The sequence below is a fragment of the Physella acuta genome, unplaced genomic scaffold (genome assembly GCF_028476545.2).
Source record: "Physella acuta isolate Inbredline_101_S28 unplaced genomic scaffold, ASM2847654v3 ptg000773l, whole genome shotgun sequence".
NCBI lineage: Eukaryota > Metazoa > Mollusca > Gastropoda > Physidae > Physella > Physella acuta.
The window spans coordinates 149,166-171,167 of NW_026732291.1; the positions used below are offsets into that span (position 1 = coordinate 149,166).

Here is a 22,002-nt window from a genome sequence, read left to right on the forward strand (position 1 = left end):
TTTAGTTTAGTTAATACTGGCTAGTGCTAGTACACCTACAATGCATGTTAATTTATTTACAAAAATTATAGACTACTATTTTCATAAGGAAATAAGCCTCGTTATTAATTGAGTAATTAATTAGAATTTTAAATAAGCATTAGTTAGGACTCTCGTGATTTTTCACAACATCGCGCATGTAAATATTTACGATCTAAATATCTAGGTCAGAATCTCATTCATGGAGATGTTTTAGTTATTTTTAGAAACACACGTGTGTGAATACCCACTTTCGGTTTCCAATTTCTTTATCCAGAGCCTATCAAATCACCACGACCAATTTGTCTAGAAACTGAACCAATAGAAACGACGGAAAGCAACTTGTAGGCTAGATTTGTTGTGTTTACAAAATTGGAAAAAGTCAGCCAATGAAAGTCTGTCTACCTCCGCGCACGGCTCGTAAAACAGAGAAGAATGCGTAGGTTCCTCGGGGAGCAGTATCAAAATTGGAAAATTGGAAAAAATTGGTCGTAATGCTTTGATTGGTTGCCTGGTCGCTAAGCAGCGAAAGAGACAGCGCTAAACTTTTACTATGAATGAAGCCTTTAGCGACAAATGTCTAATTCATAGTCCGCAATATTTTATTAAGAAACAAACCTCCTTTGCAGGTTCTGTTTTAATTTAAGGTTTAAGTTTAAACGGCCGGCACACGAAAGTGAGTAAAGCGTAGCGAAAAAAAAAAGACAAACAGTGTTTATTTCTGTCCTTTCTTTTTTATTATTTGTAATACATTTTAAATTTATGAATAAATTTTCATTTTTAAAATACGTAACAAAAACAACTGGGGTTGCATTTTCTGGGATGGAACAGATAAATGGCATCTCATTATAATTTCAATAGAGAAAATTGTTTTGAGGTACGAATAATTTGACATACGAGCAATTTTACGGATCAAATTAAACACGTATCTCGATGTACCACAGTATATAATTTACATAAAAAATATATAAAGTTTATCCATTGTCCACCCCACCCACTCCCTCCCTGTCCCGGAGAAAATGTATGAGAAATGAAAGAAACCTGGGTCTTGTTCAAGGGATTATAGATCTAGAACATGCCAAAGTGTGTGTTGCTGAGGAGACCGACTAGGGTCACAATTTTGTGGCCTACTTGGACCAGAGGGAGAGATGGGTCAGCTCCAAATTGACCCCCCCCCTCCAACGGAATGAAATGTATATAGAAAATATATTCTTTTAACAGTGTCCGTCCGCCCCCCCACCCCGAAGTCTACCGCCCCCCGAAAATGTCAAATGCCCCACTACCCCAACCCCCCCCCCCCCCCCTCCGGAGAAAAAAGTCTGGAAGAAACACTGATTGACACTATTATTAATTGTTACCAAAAACAAACTCTATTTAGATCAAGATCAGTTTTACTTAACATCTTTGGGGGCACCGAACCCCACCAGTTTCATATACCATGCGCATTCACCGAACCCATCTTAATAGTTCTATCGTCCGTACTAACATAATCATATGAATGGGGCGTTTAACTTTGGTCGAACCCTTTTTAGAAACACTTATCTAGATATATCGTGTGCTGGAAGTAACGAGATCTAGAATAGAGAAATATATTAACTAGATCTAGACAGAGGCGTAGCTAGGGGGGGGGCGGGGGGGGGCGGCCGCCCCGGGCGCCGACCCTATGGGGGCGCCAAAAGGGGTGGGAAAAAAATTTTAAAGCTGATTTTATGCTGCAGTTTTAAATTATAAACTGTCTAAGTTAAGAAATGTAATGGCTACACGCCTTTACATACTGATTTAACTGTTTTCTACCTTGATTTCTTAATGTAAAACATATACTCTTAAGAAACAGTGACCGGCAAAACCACTTTGAAGCTTTTCCTAGATGGGGGGGGGCGCTTTTTCGAGACTTAAAACGGAAGAATTTACACTAGATTGTTGAGTCGATAAACGTTACCACTATTAAAAGAAACCAATTGTATTAAAACGTATTGTACGATTGTTGAACTGTAAAATACGTTAGTGACTTTTATCAAGATGGTGCAGGGGGGCGCTTTTAGGCTAAATGAAATAGCAAAATTACACAGGATTCTGAGTAAACAACCTTTAGCTCTCAGAAAGAAACGAATTGTACTGTGCATTGTATAATTGTGTAACGTTTTTAAAAAAAGTTAGTTACGTTAAAAACCGCTCTACAAACTTTGTCCAAGATGGTTGTGATGAGTGTGTGTGGGGGTGGGGGGCGCTTTTTTCGCTAACAAAAATCGCAAGTATTTGTACTGGATTGGTGAGTAGATAACTCTCTTAACACTTAGTAAAGAAACCAAGTGTATTAACGCGTAATGTACAATTTCAATAGCCAGTTTTGTTAAAAAAAAAAGACGCGACTAGTTCTTTGTAAGATTCTTACGATTCTCTCAACTTCAACGTGAGAGATCAGATAGTTTTGATTGATTGCATTACATCTTACCTGGATCACTGAACTATATTAAAGAGAACTAAATATCACGGATTCTTGAATCCCTAAGCCACTAACCACCACTTTTTTCCATGCTCTTATTTCATTCTCCACTGTCTGTAATCTAGCTCCAAGCCATACAGTAAAAGAGACCACATTTAGTTATAGATCCTGATTGAATTTTTTTGACAATGCATTTGAATTCCACATTTTCTTAGAGTGTTAAAACGCGTTTTATTGCTGCTGATTATAATCAGAACGTCATGGGCTATCATTAAATTGATTGTTACTGCTTCTTCAATCAATACAATTAGTTCTGCATTTGTTGTTGACGTTGTGCGAGCAGTGTTTCTTCCAGACTTTTTTCTCCGTGGGGGCACTTGAAATTTTCGAGGGGGGGGCGGTAGACTTTCTTCGGGGGGGGGGGGGGGGCGGACACTGTTAAACGTATATATTTTCTATATATAAATTATATAAATTTCATTTCGTTCTGGGGGGCGAAAAAAAAATTTCGGGGGGGCTTTGCCCCCCCAAAGAGATGTCTGGAAGAAACCCTGTGTGCGAGAAGGCAGGGGAAATCTGCAAAATCCAAGACTACGAGCTGTTAACATCCGTTGAATTCCAGTTTGTTTTCTCTAACTTGTTTTGTCATACCATCAACCAATCAACGAAATACCCATGTCGTATTCCAATGTGAACAATACATATTTCTGATAACTTCTTCTTGTATGTCACTTGTGTGTCCTTACTCTAACAAACTTCGAATCCAACTATGTACCATATCACAACAGAGATCGTTCCAAAACTAGAACATAAAAGGCTGGTCTAAACATATTAGCGTCAGGGGCATAGCGAGGCGGGGGGGGGTGCGGATCGCACCGGGTGACACCATTTAGGGGGGTGACACCAAGGCAAAAAATAGCAAAATATATAGAGAAAAACTCGAGGGGGGGGTGCAAATCGAAAGTTTGAGGGGGGGGGGGAGGGTGCAAATCGAAAATTTGAAAGTTTGTCCCTGGGAAGGGTCTCTATGCCTCTGGGGGGGGGGGGGGTGACACCATTAAGTGCCGCACCGGGTGACACCCGACCTTGCTACGCCACTGATTAGCGTTAGCTACAAACTAACCTCTAACACAGATCAGGCTTATTTTTTTACTGACATTACTAATCTTTCGCAAAAAAAAGTTAAACGCATCTTAATGGGAATTAAATTGTCGTAAAGTTTTAAGGAATGAAAATCATACAATGTAATTATTAAACCTTGTCCGGACTGTAGCATACACGCTTACACACACGCTTACACACACGCTTACACTCTTACCCACACACAAGCTTATATATAAACACACTATCACACACACATAATTATACACACACACACAAGTATATATATATATATATATATATATATATATATATATATATATAAGCGGGGGGGGGGGGGGCGCCAAATTGAAAGTTCGCCCCGGGCGCCGGGAAGGGTCGCTACGCCTCTGGATCTAGATCTAGATCTACACTCGTCACTCTAGGATCAAATCTATCTAATATATTCTAGTATCTAGAATCTAAACAATGGTGCTCGTGCTTGCTTACGTTAGATTCTGTTAGAATAATAGATTAACCCGTTTGCATAACATTAATCAACAATAATATCTTATTGAAAATAAACTGTTGGTCATAAGTAAGTTTGCCTATTTATAATTTGTGAAGTAATCTTTCCATTTTACTAGCTAGGCTTTTACGTATTTAACATTGTGCGTATGAATATACAGTTTTTACACAACGCGCACCAAAATAATGGTCGATTTAGGTCACAATCTCATTCATAAGGACATTTTAACTATTTTTAGAAACACACGTGTACTTAATTACTTCTTTCGGTTTCCAATTTCTACCTAGAGCCAATCATATTGTCACGACCAATTTGTTTTGCAACTGAACCAATGGGAATTACGGAAAGCTACTTGTAGGCTAGATTTGTCATGTTTACAAAATTGGAAAGGGTCAGCCAATGAAAATATACCTACCTCCGCGCACGGCTCGAAAAACAGAGAAGAATGCGTAGGTTCCTCGGAGAGTAGTTACATTAAAATTGGAAATTGGTCGTAGCGCTTTGATTGGCTGCCTGGTCGCTAAGCAGCGAAAAAGACAGCGTTTACCACCCAAAAGTCTTTAAACAGTTTTTACGATGTACAGAAATAAAGTTTTCGAATAAACTACTGTAAGCATTAATTAAATACTAATGTATACGTTTGGTGGTATTTTTTTAATCGTTTGTACCAAACCGGACACATTAGTATTTATTTTACTTAGGTACTACATTATTATGCGCAAATAAAATGGTAGTGAGTGATGTGGTTTATTATTATTTTTTAATTACTATTGAAAACCAGTAAACAAAAAAATATTAATAACACAAAAGGGTGTTTGGTAATAATAGTTTACCTAGATCCAAGTAATTTTGTCTTTTCTACAGGCTGATGGGTGATAGCGAGTGAGATAATTAGGTACTCCGCATTTTACGAACAAGTTCTTTCATTTTGTGTTAATAGCATTCATTCGATCTTTTTGAAGTCTTATACTTATTACTACTATTAGGCCTACTCTGAAAATCAGTACCATTTGGTGATTTATTAGGGCACATAGAATTTGGAAATTTATTTAATAGATTGTAGATATATGTAATTAACGCAGTGATAGTAAGACAAAACCTTAAAATATTGTAAAATCTGCCAATTTTATTGGACTGTGGTTTGTAGGGAAGGGTCTGTAGCCTACTATCAGTAGCAGGGGGGGGGGGGGGTCGGCCTAGATTTGGTGTGAAGATATTAGAGACATAGTTCTAGATCTATATTAGGCCTATAATTTTATGAGGGATATGACTAGGCGCATAGTGTGTCTTATTTTTGTGTTAGGCCTAGCCCAAATTTAAAGCAGCAGTTTCGTGTATTAAAAATATTTATTTCTTAAATGTAAGAAAAATAAATATTTGTCATAAAATGAAAAAAAAAAGCTATAAAATATGAATCGAGTAAACTGGGTTGGTAGGCAAGCAAATTGTGTAGTTTCATTAAATTCTAAATATATCATTATAATTTTGTTATGGTGTATGTTATTAAAAGCACTAACAATAAATATTCCTCATAGGTCTAGCTTTTTTTTTTTTTTTGAGTTTCTTGCACTGAATAGGCCTAATATTTTTGTTAGTAAAAATTGTAGAATTCACTACTATCAGTTTCTTTCTTAGAAAGAAAAAAAGAGGTGGGTGTGGGGGGACACAAAGAAATATAAAAAATATTCATGATTTTTATAGAAAATATTCTTTAACTAGTGTCCGCCCTTCCCCTGTGGAGATATCTGTAAGAAACTCTGACAGTATGCACAGCACAATATATAAAAATAGAACGTCAGGAAATAGATACAACATAAAGCCAGGCGATAAAATAATACTTTATTTTTTTTTTTAAATACACTGATTCATAGTAAAAGTTTAACAACCAGAATAATAAGGATCTGTAGGAATCCTAAGGAAACAGTAAATGAAAGCAAAGTTTTGGTTAGGACTCTTGCCTTTATAATAACAACAGTATTTGTTTTTTTTTTTTTTAATTATTGTAAAAAATAACCCATTCCCTTCAATACTATAAATGCAATTTTCAACAATATGGAAACAAATTGTCACCTATTAAAAAATACTTTTATAATGAAATATGATTTATGTATACTTTATGCCTATAATTTACTAAAAAACCCAACTTCATGTTTTGGATAATAAATATTTATAATTAATAGGCCTATAAATTATTACAAGAAAATAAATTATTTGAAAAAAAAAAACAGTTTAATAATGTAAGAAACTGTAAAAGTACTTTAGGACTTTTTGTATGTAATGACATTCAATGACAATACAAGTTGGCGCAACAAGTACTTGTTTGTATAGAAATAATCATTTAAAAATTAATGCAACAATAAATGCTCTTCACATACTTAACATTTAAAAACAAGTGTAACACCAGGTAAATCCTATCATAATAAATGCGTAAATCATATTTATATCTTTCTAAAAATGTATCTGCTGTTTTATTAAGACATTTCAATTGTTATTACAGCTAACAACACAATAATTGTAATAATATAAATATATGGACATTCATTTCCCTTTTTATTACTTGTTGATTTTTTAACATCCTCAACAAATTATTCAGCGTAGTGCCACTGCAAAACAAGGACAGTGAAGACTTTGAACCCTTTGTAATTTTGCAAAACTATTTCGCTATTGACTGGACAGTAAATACATTAATTATTTTCAAGAGAAATGGAAAAAAACAACTTTCTGAGTACATAAACTTTTTGGATACAGTATTTCAAACATTAATTATTGCAAAATAACAACTTTTTTTTTTTGGAATTTAAAAAAAAACTACATTGATGTAATGTAGAAAAAATTGTTAATTAAAACCAAAATTAATTTATCAGTTATAAGGTTAGTTTACTTTTTTTGGCCAATTTTATTTTTGGCCTCCTCAACAAATTGTTCATAAGTTAAGTTACTTGAAACTGGGCAGTAACTGAAGCCTTTGTACCCCTTGTGGCCTGTTTCAAGCAACTTAGGCTGGCTACACTTTGAGCAAGTTTTGAATTTTTTTGTTCCTCATGTTCGCTCTGCCCACCTCATCTGCTTTACGCTTCTTATTGGAGAAGCGGGCAGAGGCCACTTGCTCAACATCAGCCTGAACAATCTGCTGAGGAACATCCATGAAGATGGCTGTGGCTGATGGTTCAGGCTGGTTTGCTGGTTTTTCCTTCCTGCGTCGCTTCGTAACTGCAGTGCCACTATTATCTTCCACCTCCCCCACAGCGTCGAAATAGGGTCCTTGTACCTCTAGTCTTGTGGGCTGGGCAGGAGGTAGAAGTGGTTCTTCTGCAGTCATGGGAGGAGCAGGAAGGTCCATACCTTGAACCAGCGTGGCCTTCTCCATCCTCTTGTTTCTCGCTGTACCTGATAGAAATCGATGGTTTTTTAATTACTCTGTTTTAAAAAAGATGTGTTTTTATGACAAAATTTTTTTAAATAATTTAACTGAAACCTACCACTGCAAGAATGTCCTCTGGTTGATGTTGAACAACTGCAGTGAGGTCTCCAGCCTCAGTCTGGCTCTGTTGTAGACCAGTTGCTGGATCCTGCTGTAGTCGCTTAACACTCTGGACCACCTCTACACAACCCTCTTGTGTGAGTACTTGCCATAAGGGTGGAGTAGCACCAACTCATCCCAGATGGCCTTAACAATTATGCTGTTGTCCAGCCACTGCGCTGCTGTAGAGTCTCCACCCTCAAAGCTCCTGGAAAACAATTGTTAATTTTTTTAAAATTAGAAGTTAGAATAATGTTAACAAAAAAAAATAACACCACCTGAATGAAGAAGAATGTATTCAACATACCCCTTCACACTAGTGAGTCCAGGAACCACACCACTTCTTACTGTGCCGAAGCTTCCACCCTTTGTTTTTGCCTCATACCTAGGGGCGTATTTCAACCTACGTTGATCTGTATCAGGGAGGGCCTTGAACATAGGTATCAACGTGTTCACCTGTGTCTCAGTAAGACACCTCTCCTGACGCAGTCCCACTAGGTATGAGGCAAGTTCCTTCACAAGATGAAAACCCTCTTGACCGTCTGGCCCAAGTGCCAACGTATCTAGAGGTATCTGGGGGAAGAAAATATAAATTAAATAACTTGGAAACACTGGTACAACACTTAGTATAAAAATTGTTGCAGTAATTTTACCTGGTAGGATCAACTCTTACCTCCTTCTTGTCTTCTGGCTGGTCAACTGCTAGATCTTCAGCTGCTATGTCAGAGGCAATCACTGGGGGCTCTGAAATGGAGATTGTAGGATCTTTTATTTCTGCTGGATCATCTTCCTCCTCAGTTGGAGACAGTGTCTCCAGCAGTTTTTCTCTTTCATCCACATCAGTGATCACCTCGAAACTTTTGCCTGTCTGGTCAAAGAGGTACTCTATGCCCATCTTCTCCCCTGAAACAAGAAAACATGGATGTTAATAGGGTAAAAGGAGCTGACATTGCTTAATTGTATTTTTAGATTTGAACGCGGTACATACCAGTGTACTCTCTTGGAGCTTGTAACTGGGGATCAAGGTCTGTGTTGAATACTCTTTGACCAAAGGCTCTGTAGGTGGAGCGCAGCTGAAGGTCATAGCAGGTGTAACCATCGGCTTCTTCCCAGTTCTCATTCCAGCGCACAATGCCCTCTAGCATGTATGCTTGAAAATGCATGGCACTGGCAGAAGTACCTTACAAAACAATATTAAGATCATGGTTAACACAGTCAAGTGGATAATTAATGGCTGAAAGCAAGTTATTTATAAAATAAATAACTGACTTACCGGGAATAAACCAATTTAAATGGAGATGAAAATTCTCCAGGGCAGTGGTCCATTGAAAACACTTATAAAGGGGCAGCTCCACACCTCCCTTTTTCAGTGTGCCCACCTTGATGTACAGGGGTACACCAGGTGGGTCATGAATACACTTGACATTTGCTTCTTGTACAACCCAGACCTCAACGAGGAGAAGGGGGTCACCAGTTGACCAAGGAGGCGTGTTGTTAGCTCAACACCCCTGGTGCACATCCTGCAGTGGCGAGCCAGTTCCTTACTGCCCAGCTGCTGCTGAATGAAGACTTCATCAGCATGTATCATTCCCATCTGGGATAGCTCCAACTTCTTGGCCTTGATGAGTCGTGCCATGTCTTCTTTTTCCCAAATGAAGATGCAGGCGGACAGCTGGACCATAAAGACGCTGTACAGCTGGTGAGACTCTGTAGTGGCACAAGAGGCAATATGGCCCATGAAATGTCCAGCATGTCTGGCCAACCAGAGAACAGGTCAGAGGTACTTCTGCTGTATGCTGAACAGCAGTCCGTGTACAGCGAAACAGGGCTGTCAACATTGGCATCTTTATACCACTTAACCAGTTATTGAGCCATCTTGTCCACTCCATGTTCTTCTGCAGCTGTCAGCACACTAGACAGGACCTGCCCATGTTCATTGCCAAATTTGATGACCCAAGGAGTGGTTCCAATGGCAAATCCAGCCAGCTTCTTGGCCACCTTCTTGGTCGAATCCATTTTCAGTATAGACCCAAAGGCTGATGTCATTTTTGGCTTTGAGCTGGTCTAGCCTAGAACAAATCTCCCTAACATACAGTCCTGTACCATTGTGGCACAGGGAAGAGCTGCTGTGCTGGTGGTGTAAGGAAAACAATCTTCTTGACCATCGGCCTTTGGAACTTGCTGCATACAGTCATGTACCTGTGGAGTTATTGGCAACACACAATTTTTATTCGTTGTTTGTAGAAATACCTATTAATTTAGATACCTTTAGACAAATTGTAATAAAATAAAGATGTGTTTCTCAGGTTTGCTTCCGTATGCAACTCCATCAATTTCCTGTGTAGCTGGGTGGCGCTATTACCTAATGATCTCTCTCCTTCATCATGGTAACCACCCTCCTGTCTGCTGCAAACTTGTAGCTCAGGACAGCAGGGAACCGTATTGCCACATTCTATAATGCATCCACAGGAAGAAGCAGTAGGTGAAAAATGCACCAGGCCCAGAGGGTGGTTGGTTGGCCCCCAATGTGGGTTGGGGAGGGAACCACCATAGTTTGAGGTTGTCTTTCAACTGACCCCTGGGACCAAACAGAGCTTTGGAGATCCATCTGTAATCCTCAGAGGGCAGGATCATCCCACAACCTTCCTTGATGGTAACCTAAGTGAATATAATATTACATTAATAGGAGATAAATATTTACTTAGATGAACAAATATAAACTTAAATACAATTAAAATTCAAACCTCAGGGCCATCAGAGAGCACATAGAACTGGACTTGTTGGGCACCACCAGTACTGCAAATAAAAAAAGAAGAAAAATAATTTTACTATTCAGAGAAGGAATACACACGTAGGATATACTAGTTGCTTTTATAATTGTCAGCTCATCACTTATTTCTCCAATGTGTGTCGTGTATTTTGTAATGACAGGTGGCTCCAGTGTTGCTGTTGACATTAGGTATATTATGTATGTAATTAAACTACATAATTTGATACGGACATGGCACCACCATAATTTACAAAATTTAATTTTAAAAAAAAAGGGATGAGGTACCTGTGGCTGGGGGTGGCACTGTCAAATCACCAGCAGGCAGAGGCTCCAACTTGGGTCCTGTTGATATTTTATTATAAAATTAAGTACATGATGCTACTGGTATGTCACTATTACAATACACATGATTAAAAAATTATGATATACCAGTAGGAGGGGCAGACAGTGGTAGAGCAGTTCTGCTACCAGCAGTTGAAGGCTTGGATGGCAGGTTGGATCCTGTACCTGGAAAGTTCATTAAAAAATTAATGTACAGAATATGAAACAGTTATATATGAGTATCACAGTAGCTAACAAACCAGATTTAATAAGATGAGGTACCTGTAGTAAGAGGCAGAGCATCTCCACTACCAACATGTACTAATATATAATAAAACAATTATCAAAATTTAAAATGTCACTACTTACCTACTGTGAGAAATAATGAGCCGGAATCAATACTCCCAACACTGTTATCAGGACGAACAAAGCCCGCCAGATGAGGTACCTGTTGTAGTAAGAGGCAGAGCGTCTCCACTCTCAGCTGTAACAGGTTTAGAAATCTCTGTAGTTTTCTGTCCTCCCTGGACAGCTTGAGATTTGCTGTTGATTAGCCATAAAGTTCAGTTATAGAAAATGTTTTAATTAATAGATTTAAATTAACTAGCATGTTTAGGTGTCACAGCGCTGGTATTATACATATTATATATATTACATAAATAAATGGACTTACCTAATACCTGGCTTGGGCGAGCTACAGCTGGTGGTGTAGTTTTCTATGCCTTCTTCACAATCTTCAGGTAATGGACTACCCCTGTCCTCTTTGTCCCTTCCTTTGGCTGCTGGGAAAGCAGGTACTTGGCATACTTCTGGTGCTTTGGCAGCTCAGATGACCCTAGCTCAAGCCAGGTCATTGATCTGAACTGACTTAAGTCCACCAGCCTATGGAACTCCTCACCTGTCTCTTCCACTTTTTTGGCGGCTGACTCTCTTTTCTCTGCCTCGCCTCCTCTTGATAAGGGGGAAGCTAATGGCGTACTCCACAAACTAATTGGATAGATTATCATAATGACTTACTTTTATTACATTACTAATTTTAATTGTTTTTAAATTATTTTGATTTCATCCTAGATTGCTTATATTTAAACATGATAATTTCTTAAGACAGTTGACTTAAGAAAAATTAAACTTAAATGTGTTCATTTGTGTACTGCTGAGCTAGACAACTCTAATAATATGATAAAATAAATACTTTAATTTTTAACAGCAGTGTCCTTTTTCTCAATACTTTAAAGATATTTCTATTTAATTCAAACGGTATGGAGAGTAAAAAATAATTTAGAATAACAAAAAAATACAAAAATGATGACTACATCACGTACAAGCAGAAGTTTAGTTGTATTTAGTCATTTTTAAAATAAATTAGTCTAAAATGTCACTGATATAGGCTAAAATTCTAGCACATCCCACATAATATTAGAAAAATAAAAACAAGGGCAATAAAAATTTATTTAAATTAGTTCCTTTTAATATTCAAAGTAGACCCCAAGAAATCAGTAAATGTGGCATAAAAAAAACAAGGCAATTGGGGCATTAATTAAAAGACAAAAACTTTTTAAATTTAAAAAATCATTGATTTCTAACTACTCGACAATTTTTTGCAGCATCCACATCTGAGGATAGATCAGGCACACTCTGAGAATGGAAGTGGTCAACATTGTAAAGCAAGTGTTGGAACACCGGGGGGGGGGGGGGGGGGGGGGGGGGGGGGAAAGAGGCGGCCAACCTAAGCAAGGGCCGCAGAGCCCATGCAAGCCCAAATACAGTCCAGTGGAGAGGTGTAGCTGTAGCCTTTCTCAGGCGTTTAAAGGGGGTAAACTAAAATACCAATCGTTCAACATGATACCAGCGATCACCTGCCGCATTTGATTTCCACAAGTTCCATCAGATACCCATCACAGCTAGGTGGACTTAGGTAGAAACTTTTGGGATAGCAATCAAACGCTCTATCATTCTATCACGCTGGGGGTTCATTCTACTACTAGGGATACAAAGAGTCAACTCGAAATATCATACGAGATTTTTAGAGAGATAAATAAAGTATTACAGATATTTATAATCTACCTATAAAATAACTAGATCTAGATATTATAGATTTGATCTATAATTCAAGATCTAAAATAGTCTAACTAATATAAATTATAAATTAAGATCTAGATCTAGTCTAGTTAGGCTAATAATTAGGCCTAATATAAATATTAGGCCTAAGTGTTATTTTTTACCTTGAAAATTAGCCGACTTGAGCTTACGAAAGCAGTTGTTGGTGAGAGTAGCTACTGTAGGCCCAGATCTACATGATAATATTAATTATTAATATTAAAATAATAAAAAAATAGGTTATCGTCCTAAATTATTAGGCCCCTAATGACTAATGATTTAATAAATAATAGGTAATTTTAGCAATAGGTAGATCTAGAAATCTAGATATTTTTGTAGTACATGTAACGGTAACACAGAGATCTAGATCTAGACATCTAGATCTAATCTTCTAGACTAGCTACTAACTAGATCTACTATTATTACTATAACTATAGCAGCAGCTAGATATCTAGATCTAGATAGATTCTAGATCTAATCTGATTCTAATCTAAATCTAGATATAAAATATTTTATAATGAATAATGATTTATCTAGATCTAGTATCTAGCTCTCTAGATCTAGTATCTAGCTCTCTAGATCTAGAATCTATCTAGATTGTAGATCATCTAGATTCTAGATCTAGATAATGTACGAAATCTTTTCCGTTTTTTTTTTCTTTACCGACTTGGACACTTGGTGGTGATCTACAAACACCAGCACTGTGACTGTTTTAGTCTTCAGTGTTTGACTGCCTAGGCCATGCTTGTCGATTTGAGAGATTCTTCTACTAGATTCTAGATCTAGATTAGAATTAGATGTAACTAAAAAGTATACTAGAATCTAGTTTAGATCTAGATTTAGATATCTAGATCAAGATTCTAGGCTAGATTCTAGATCTAGATCTAGATCTAGTCTAGAATCCAGACTGAAAAGTTGAAAAGAAAGTGAAACGGCGCCGGCGGGTCACTGAATGGCCAGGGTTTTTTTAGTTAAATTTCTAGATTTAGACCTAGATAGGCTGATTAAAAAGTGGCTTTAATTTTATTAAGGCATTCGATTTTATTTGAAAAATCCATCCATTATTAATTTTATTGTAGGCCTAGGATCTAGAATCTAGATTAGATCTAGATCTAGTGCCCAGTTAGTCTAATCATGCTAAATTTCCCCCACCGCTAATGGACAGCCAATCAAATGGCTACGACCAATTTTAACAGTTTCCATGGATACACACTATGAGGCTAGTTCGTATTCTTCTCTGTTGTAATAAAATTGGAAATTGGTTGTAGCTTTCCAATTGGTCAACGTCAGTAGAGTTGTCGACTAGATGTAGAACGTTGTTTTAAGAAGCTACCGTAAGCGCGACAGTAGGCTTGTCGCGTGTTTTTGTACGTCGGAGCGTCATGACCTGTTTGTAAACTAAAATGTAACCACGGGAATTTATTTTTGGAGCTAGAATCTAGATTTAATTTCCAGATAACGGTGAAATTGTCGGACTATGGTAGAGATCTAGATCTATAACAAATAGGACTACACAAAAATCTAAAAAAATGTTTTAAACATGTAAAAATTATTATTAATAATATTAATTAAATCTAGATAATTAGAGTATTATTAACGTATTGGTCGCGATTTCTTCTCAAATCATATGGTCGTCATTTATCCTAGACAGGCAATAGATTTAGAACCTAGATTAGATCTAGTTTCATGTGTTGTAGATCTAGACTGTTTCTTAGCAGATAGAGATATATTTGTGTATTGTTCGGGGAAAAAATGAAAATTTGGTAAAGCATTAAAATCAATAAGCTGCTGGGGCAGATGTCTTGTTTGTTGACTTTGAAGCCACCGTAAAGCGTAATGGTAGCCTACTTGCGCGTGTTTTTGTAACGTAAGCGCATCGGAGACCTGTTTGTAAACTAAACACGGAAAATTTATTTTAAGAGCGAGATCTAGATCTATATATATTAATAGACAAAATATTTGCTCATTTGAAAAAAAAAGCGCTTGGGAAAAAATAAAATAATAATAAACAGAATGAGTTGGTTCTGTAATCTCAAAAATTAACCAAAAAAAAAGCGGATTTGTTAAATAAAATGTTAATACATTTAATCCTCATGTATAAATAGCTAAAACAATTTTTTAAAATGAATTAATACACCTCAATTTAGAAATGTTAATCTATACTCTTTAGGGTTGCTGTTTATTGTTAGATGTATCGATTTCTTTTTTAAAAGTCTTACACCCGTGTTTTTGTTACGTAAGCAGGTCGATGCCCTACTTGTAAAATAATGTACAATAAACAAGGGAACTTTATTTATTAGTTTAAAAATACATGTCGTATAGTAATATCAGTTTTTAAACATTCCTAGTGTAATGTATAGGGTTATTTTGGAGGGAACTAAGATAACTAAAATAGGACGGACAAGTTTCGAAATAATTGACTATACTCTAAACTCTAATGGAAGATTCGTTTGTTGGATAAAAGATAACCTATAGACATACTAATTTAACTATGACTGGATTTGTGATTGAAAGTTAAAACTAAATGTTTATATATCTTTGGCAACTGGGTACGCTCATAATTTTGTTGTTGCGCTATTACAGCTCTTGTTGCACAGCTGGTGCCTGACACCAGCGCCAAGTCAGGGGACGTAACTATGAACGCTCAAACAGGATGTGTAACTCTGTTTTGACGAAAGTGAATTATCACATTTCTCAGTCACTAAAAATACTTCATTTAAAAAAGAGAGAAATACAATTTAGAACTTCTTTTTTGAGATTGAAAAAATATTAAAATTGTGTCAGAATTCAAGATTAATGTGGTTGAATTATTTAAATTTAATTTAATTACTTAAGTAATGTTTTAACATATTCAAGAAGACAAAAACCCTACTTTTGTGACATATGACATTTTCTCCCATATATACATGAGCATTTGAGAGTACTGTGTACTGTTAACGCAGTACATATATTAAAATTGGAACGATACAGAGAAGATTAGCATGGCCCCTGCGCAAGGATGACACGCAAATTCGTGAAGCGTTCCATATTTTTTGCATTTTTTTGTGTGATAAATATTCCTGAGATCCACCAGAATAGGAAAATCAATAAGCCACTTAATAAAATCCGGCACGAAAAGCGCATGTTTATTTAATAGTGAATGCTCACTATAATTGATAAGCCTTTCTCATTTTAACATGATTGTGACAGTGATTTATGGAATAAGTATAAAAGATTGGCCTAATTTAAAAATCTTCAAATTAAAAAAAAAAATACTACTAAATCTACATCTATCTTTAAATGTGCATTCACCAATTAAGTAAAAAGGTTTGTATATTCCTATCATTTTTTTTAACCTTAGATTATCTTATATACTAATCAACAGACCGATTTTAATTCTCCTATTTAATACTTTCAATTAAAAAAAAATTAAGGCTCATAAATCGAATACAATATTGTGTTGGAAATTGTAGACTTTCAATTGGTCAGCGACTGCGCGAGATGTCGGCGCGCGAGCCGCCTCGCGAAGCTACCGTAAGCGAGACGGTAGGCGTGACGCGTGTTTCTGTACGTCAGCTCGTCGGTGACCTGTTTGTAAACTTAACACGGGAATTTATAGTAGGCGGCGCTACAATTTTTTTTCTAATTTTCATGAAATAGTGATTTTAAAAAAGTCAAAGCTAAGAAGGAAAGTTTTGTAAACTAAACACGGGAATTCTAAGAGGGGAATTTATTTTACCAGTGAAAACCCGTCCTATATTTAGCATCAGTTTAAAGCGGTGCTTGTTTTATTTATAAATTATAGGTAATATAGAATGAATTTGAATTGGGATAATATAATTGGACAAATTAGAATCAAAAGCAAAAAAAAAGCGAAAAAATTGACAATTAATAGGAAAGATTTTATTAGTGTATAACATAAATACTACTTTTAGACAAGCTGGAGGAAAGATGTGCTCGGGGGCGCAGAAATGGTCTGAAAAAAAAATTAAAAACTCATATTAGCTGCAGTTTTGCATTATAAATATTAGAGATAAATGAAAGGGGGGGGGGGGGCGAATTGAAAGTTGGTCTCGGGCGCCGGGAAGGGTCGCTACGCCTCTTACGCAAAGGTACAACATTAATTGAAAGATGTCTAGATTTGTAATTGCATGTGAACATAAATGTTTTAATGTCGTTGGCAACAGGCTTTGATCATAAGTTATCTTTAGACATATATTTACAGCTCTTGTTACACAGCCGGTATCTGTCTCCAGCTCCAATTTCAAGGGAAGTAACTATGAAAGCGAAAACATGATGTGTAACTCTATTTGATGTAATTGACTTATGACATTTCGGTATCACTAAAATACGTTTGTTTTGGGAAAATAAACATTTTGTGTAAAGTACCTTCTGTCAGTTTAAACAAAACAATATCTTCGACAGAAAGGGTGATAAGGGTTGGTTAAGGCTTCTAATGTTAATTTTATTACTGGGAAACTTTCTAAGCATATTCAAAAAGTAAAAAACCCTACTTTTGTCATTAATGACATTTTCTCCCATATATACTTCAGCATTTGAGAGTACTGTGTACTGTTAACGCAGTACATATATTAAAATTGGAACGATACAGAGAAGATTAGCATGGCCCCTGCGCAAGGATGACACGCAAATTCGTGAAGCGTTCCATATTTTTTTGCATTTTTTAAAATAATTAATATTCCTTAGATCCACACGAATATGAAAATCAATAAGCCACCAAAACGAATGCCGGCACGAAAAGCGCATGTCATTATTTATAGTGAATGTTAACAATAATTGATAAGCCTTTCTCATTTTTTAATATTTGTGCCAGTGATTTATGAAATAAATACTGTGTCGTATTGGAAATTGGATGTCGCGTTCCGCACGGTCAGCAGTTAAGCGAGTTGTCGGCTAGGTCGTTGTCTTTGATGCTACCATAAGCGCGACGGTCGGCTAGCCGGGTACGTGTTTACGTCACGTTGCGTGTCGGTGACATTTGTAAATTTTTTGACGATGTTTGACGATGGGGGAAGGGAGGTAAAAATTGTAAAAAAAAAGCGTGACGTAATTTATGGGTGATTCCCCCAAGTAAAATAGTTCGGTCTAATCAAGATATATATTCATAAATTAAGCATCGTATACTTATAGGCATATTATATATATATATATATATATATATATATATATATTTATATATATATATATATATATATATATATATATATATATATATATATATATATATATATATAGGTGTAACAAGAAGGCCCTTTCCTGCTTAAGTTTGCCTATAACTGATGCTTCTATGAATTAATTTTAAATTCGCCCGTTTCATTTTTTTTTTAAATTAAGGCTTCAAATCCAATACAATCCAATACAGTTTTGTGTTGGAAATTGTAAATTTTTAATTGGTCAACGGCTACGCGAGATGTCGGCGCGCGAGTCGCCTCACGAAGCTACCGTAAGCGAGACGGTAGGCGTGACGCGTGTTTCTGTACGTTAGCTCGTCGGTGACCTGTTTGTAAACTTAACACGGGAATTTATAGTAGGCCGCGCTACATTTTTTTCTAATTTTCATTAAATAGTGATTTTAAAAAAGTCAAAGCTAAGAAGGAAAGTTTTGTAAACTAAACACGGAAATTCTAAAGACGGGAATTTATTTTTACTAGTACTAGTGACCCTAATCCGTACTATATTTAGCACCAGTTTAAAGCGGTGCTTGTTTTATTTATAAATTATAGGTAATATAGAATGAATTTGAAATGGGATAATATAATGGGACAAATTAGAATCAAAAGCAAAAAAAAAAGCGAAAAAAATGGACTATTAATAGAACAAATTTTATTATTATATAACATAATTACAACTTTTAGACCAGCTGGTAGAAAGATGTGCTACAAGTAATGCTGGAACACTGACTGAAAGATATCTAGACTTGTGATTGTAAGTGAACATAAATGTTTTAATGTCTTTAGCAACAAGCTTCGATCATAAGTTATCTTTTGGCTTATATTTACTGCTCTTGTTACACAGCTGGTATCTGCCACCTGCTCCCATTTTAAGGGAAGTAACTATGAACGCGAAAACAGGATGTGTAACTCTGTTTAGATGTCAATGCATTATGACATTTCGGTATCACTAAAATACGTTTTTAGAGAACATGAAAAATTTAATTTTAAATACCCTCTGTCAGTTTGAACAAAACAACATCTTCGACAGAATGGGTAATAAGAGTTTGTTAAGGCTTCTAATGTTAATTTTATTACTGGGAAACTTTCGAAACATATTCAAAAAGTAAAAAATCCTATTTTTATCATTAATGACATTTTAGCCCATATATACTTGAGCATTTGAGAGTACTGTGTACTGTTAACGCAGTACATATATTAAAATTGGAACGATACAGAGAAGATTAGCATGGCCCCTGCGCAAGGATGACACGCAAATTCGTGAAGCGTTCCATATTTTTTGCATTTTTTGTAATTAATATTCCTGATATCCACCAAAATACGAAAAATAATAAGCCACCAAAGAAAACCGGCATCAACATGCTATTATTTAATAGTGAATGCTCACAATATTTGATAAGCCTTTCTCATTTTTACATATTTGTGCCAGTGATTTATGAAATAAATACTGTGTCGTATTGGAAATTGGATGTTGCGTTCCGCACGGTCAGCAGTTAAGCGAGTTGTCGGCTAGGTCGTTGTCTTTGATGCTACCGTAAGCGCGACGGTCGGCTAGCCGGGTGCGTGTTTACGTAACGTTGCGTGTCGGTGACATTTTGTAAATTAAACATGGGTATTTATTATAGATACATTTCATCATTCACAGCCAGTTAAGAAATTGTCTTGGCATTAAAACTTCATAAAACAGCTTAAAATAAAAAATATTTAGCGTAATAAATGTAGACTACAATAATATGTTGGGCCTGAGTTGCATCAAATTACAATAAAACATAGGCCTAATTTAAAACCCTTCAGATTTTAAAATACTACTAGATGCATATCTATCTTTAAATGTGCATAGACAAATTAAGTACTAAAGATGGTGTATTCCTATCGGTTTTTTCCCTATGATTATTTTATAAACTACTCAATAGACCGATTCAATTTCGCCTATTTAATATTTTCAATAAAAAAAAATTAAGGCTCATAAATCCAATACAATATTGTGTTGGAAATTGTAGATTTTCTATTGGTCAGCGACTGATCGAGATGTCGGCGCGCGAGTCGCCTCACGAAGCTACCGTAAGCGAGACGGTAGGCGTGACGCGTGTTTCTGTACGTCAGCTCGTCGGTGACCTGTTTGTAAACTTAACACGGGAATTTAGAGCAGGCCGCGCTACAATTTTTTTTTCTAATTTTCATTAAATAGTGATTAAAATCAAAAGTCAAAGCTAAGAAGGAAAGTTTTGTAAACTAAACACGGAATTTCTAAAGAAGGGAATTTATTTTACTAGTAAAAACGCGTCCTATATTAAGCACCAGTTTAAAGCGGTGCTTGTTTTATTTTTAAACTATAGGTTAATCTAGAATGAATTTGAAATGGGATAATATAATGGGACAAATTAGAATTAAAAGCAAAAAAAAGCGAAATAATAGACTATTAATAGTAAAGATTTTATTATTGTATAACATAAACACAACTTTTGGACCAACTGGTGGAAATATGTGCTTCACGAAAAGCAGAGGCATAGCGAAGGGGGTGGGGGGGGGGGGGCAAGGGGGTACATATGTCCACGAGCGCCGACACTAGGGGGCGCCAAAATGGTTTGAAAAAAAATTAAAAGCTCATTTTACCTGCAGTTTTGCATTATAAATATTATAAATAAATAATAAATAAAAGTTTGTCCTCGGGTGCCGGGAAGGGTCGTTACGCCTCTGAAGCAAAGTTAGAACATTGCTTGAAAGATGTCTAGATTTGTGATTGTAAGTGAACATAAATGTTTTAATGTCATTGGCAACAAGCTTCGATCCCCAAAAGTTATCATTAGACATTTATTTACAGCTCTTGTTACACAGCCGGTATCTGCCACCAGCTGCCGATTCAAGGGAGATGACTATGAACGCGAAAACAGGATGTGTAACTCTGTTTTGATGTCAATGACTAATGACATTTTGGTATCACTAAAATACGTTTTTTAGAGAACATGAAAAATTTAATTTTAAATACCTTTTGTCATTTTCAACCAAACAACATCTTCGACAGAATGGGTAGTAAGAGTTGGTTAAGTCTTCTAATGTTAATTTTATTACTGGAAAACTCTCTAAGCATATTCAAAAAGTAAAAAACCCTACTTTTGTCATTAATGACATTTTCTCCCATATATACATGAGCATTTGAGAGTACTGTGTACTGTTAACGCAGTACATATATTAAAATTGGAACGATACAGAGAAGATTAGCATGGCCCCTGCGCAAGGATGACACGCAAATTCGTGAAGCGTTCCATATTTTTTGCATTTTTTTGTAATTAATATTCCTGAGATCCATCATAATACGAAAGTTAATAAGTCACCAAAAGAAAACCGGCATCAAAAGCGCATGCCATTATTTAATAGTGAATGCTCACAATAATTGTTAAGCCGTTCTCATTTTTACATATATGTGCCAGTCATTTATGAAATAAAAATTGTGTCGTATTGGAAATTAGACGTCGCATTCCGCACGGTCAGCAGTTAAGCGAGTTGTCGGCTCAGTCGTTGTCTTTTATGCTACCGTAAAGCGCGACGGTCGGCTGGCCGGGTACGTGTGTACGTAACGTTGCGTGTCGGTGACATATTAGTCAATTAAACATAGGTATTTATTTTAGATACATTTTATCATTCACAGCCAGTTAAGAAACTGTCTTGGCATTAAACTTCATAAAACAGCTTAAAATAAAAAATATTTAGCGTAATGAATGTAGACTACAATAATATGTTGGGCCTGAGTTGCATCAAATTAAAATTTAAAAAAATAGGGCTAATTTAAAACCCTTCAGATTTTAAAAATACTACTAGATGCATATATATCTTTAAATGTGCATAGACAAATTAAGTACTAAAGATGGTATATTCCTATCGATTTTTTCCCTATGATTATTTTATAAACTACTCAATAGACCTATTCAATTTCGCCTATTTAATACTTTCAATTTAAAAAAATTAAGGCTCTTAATAAAAAAAAATATTGTGTTTGAAATTGTAGATTTTCAATTGCTCAGCGACTGATCGAGATGTCTACGCGCGAGTCGCCCC

At 36.0% G+C, this 22,002-nt stretch overlaps 4 non-coding genes across 4 annotated transcripts; all 4 read left to right on the forward strand.

Moving 5' to 3' along the window:
• Positions 1-15,705: 15,705 nt before the first annotated feature.
• LOC131950594 (U6 spliceosomal RNA) lies at positions 15,706-15,811 on the forward strand. The gene has a single exon (XR_009388325.1). It is a non-coding gene; the product is annotated as a U6 spliceosomal RNA (small nuclear RNA).
• A 1,515-nt stretch (positions 15,812-17,326) lies between these two features.
• Positions 17,327-17,432, forward strand: LOC131950596 (U6 spliceosomal RNA). Its single transcript, XR_009388326.1, has one exon. It is a non-coding gene; the product is annotated as a U6 spliceosomal RNA (small nuclear RNA).
• A 1,691-nt stretch (positions 17,433-19,123) lies between these two features.
• LOC131950597 (U6 spliceosomal RNA) lies at positions 19,124-19,229 on the forward strand. The gene has a single exon (XR_009388327.1). It is a non-coding gene; the product is annotated as a U6 spliceosomal RNA (small nuclear RNA).
• Positions 19,230-21,115: 1,886 nt separating this feature from the next.
• LOC131950598 (U6 spliceosomal RNA) lies at positions 21,116-21,221 on the forward strand. The gene has a single exon (XR_009388328.1). It is a non-coding gene; the product is annotated as a U6 spliceosomal RNA (small nuclear RNA).
• Positions 21,222-22,002: the final 781 nt, after the last annotated feature.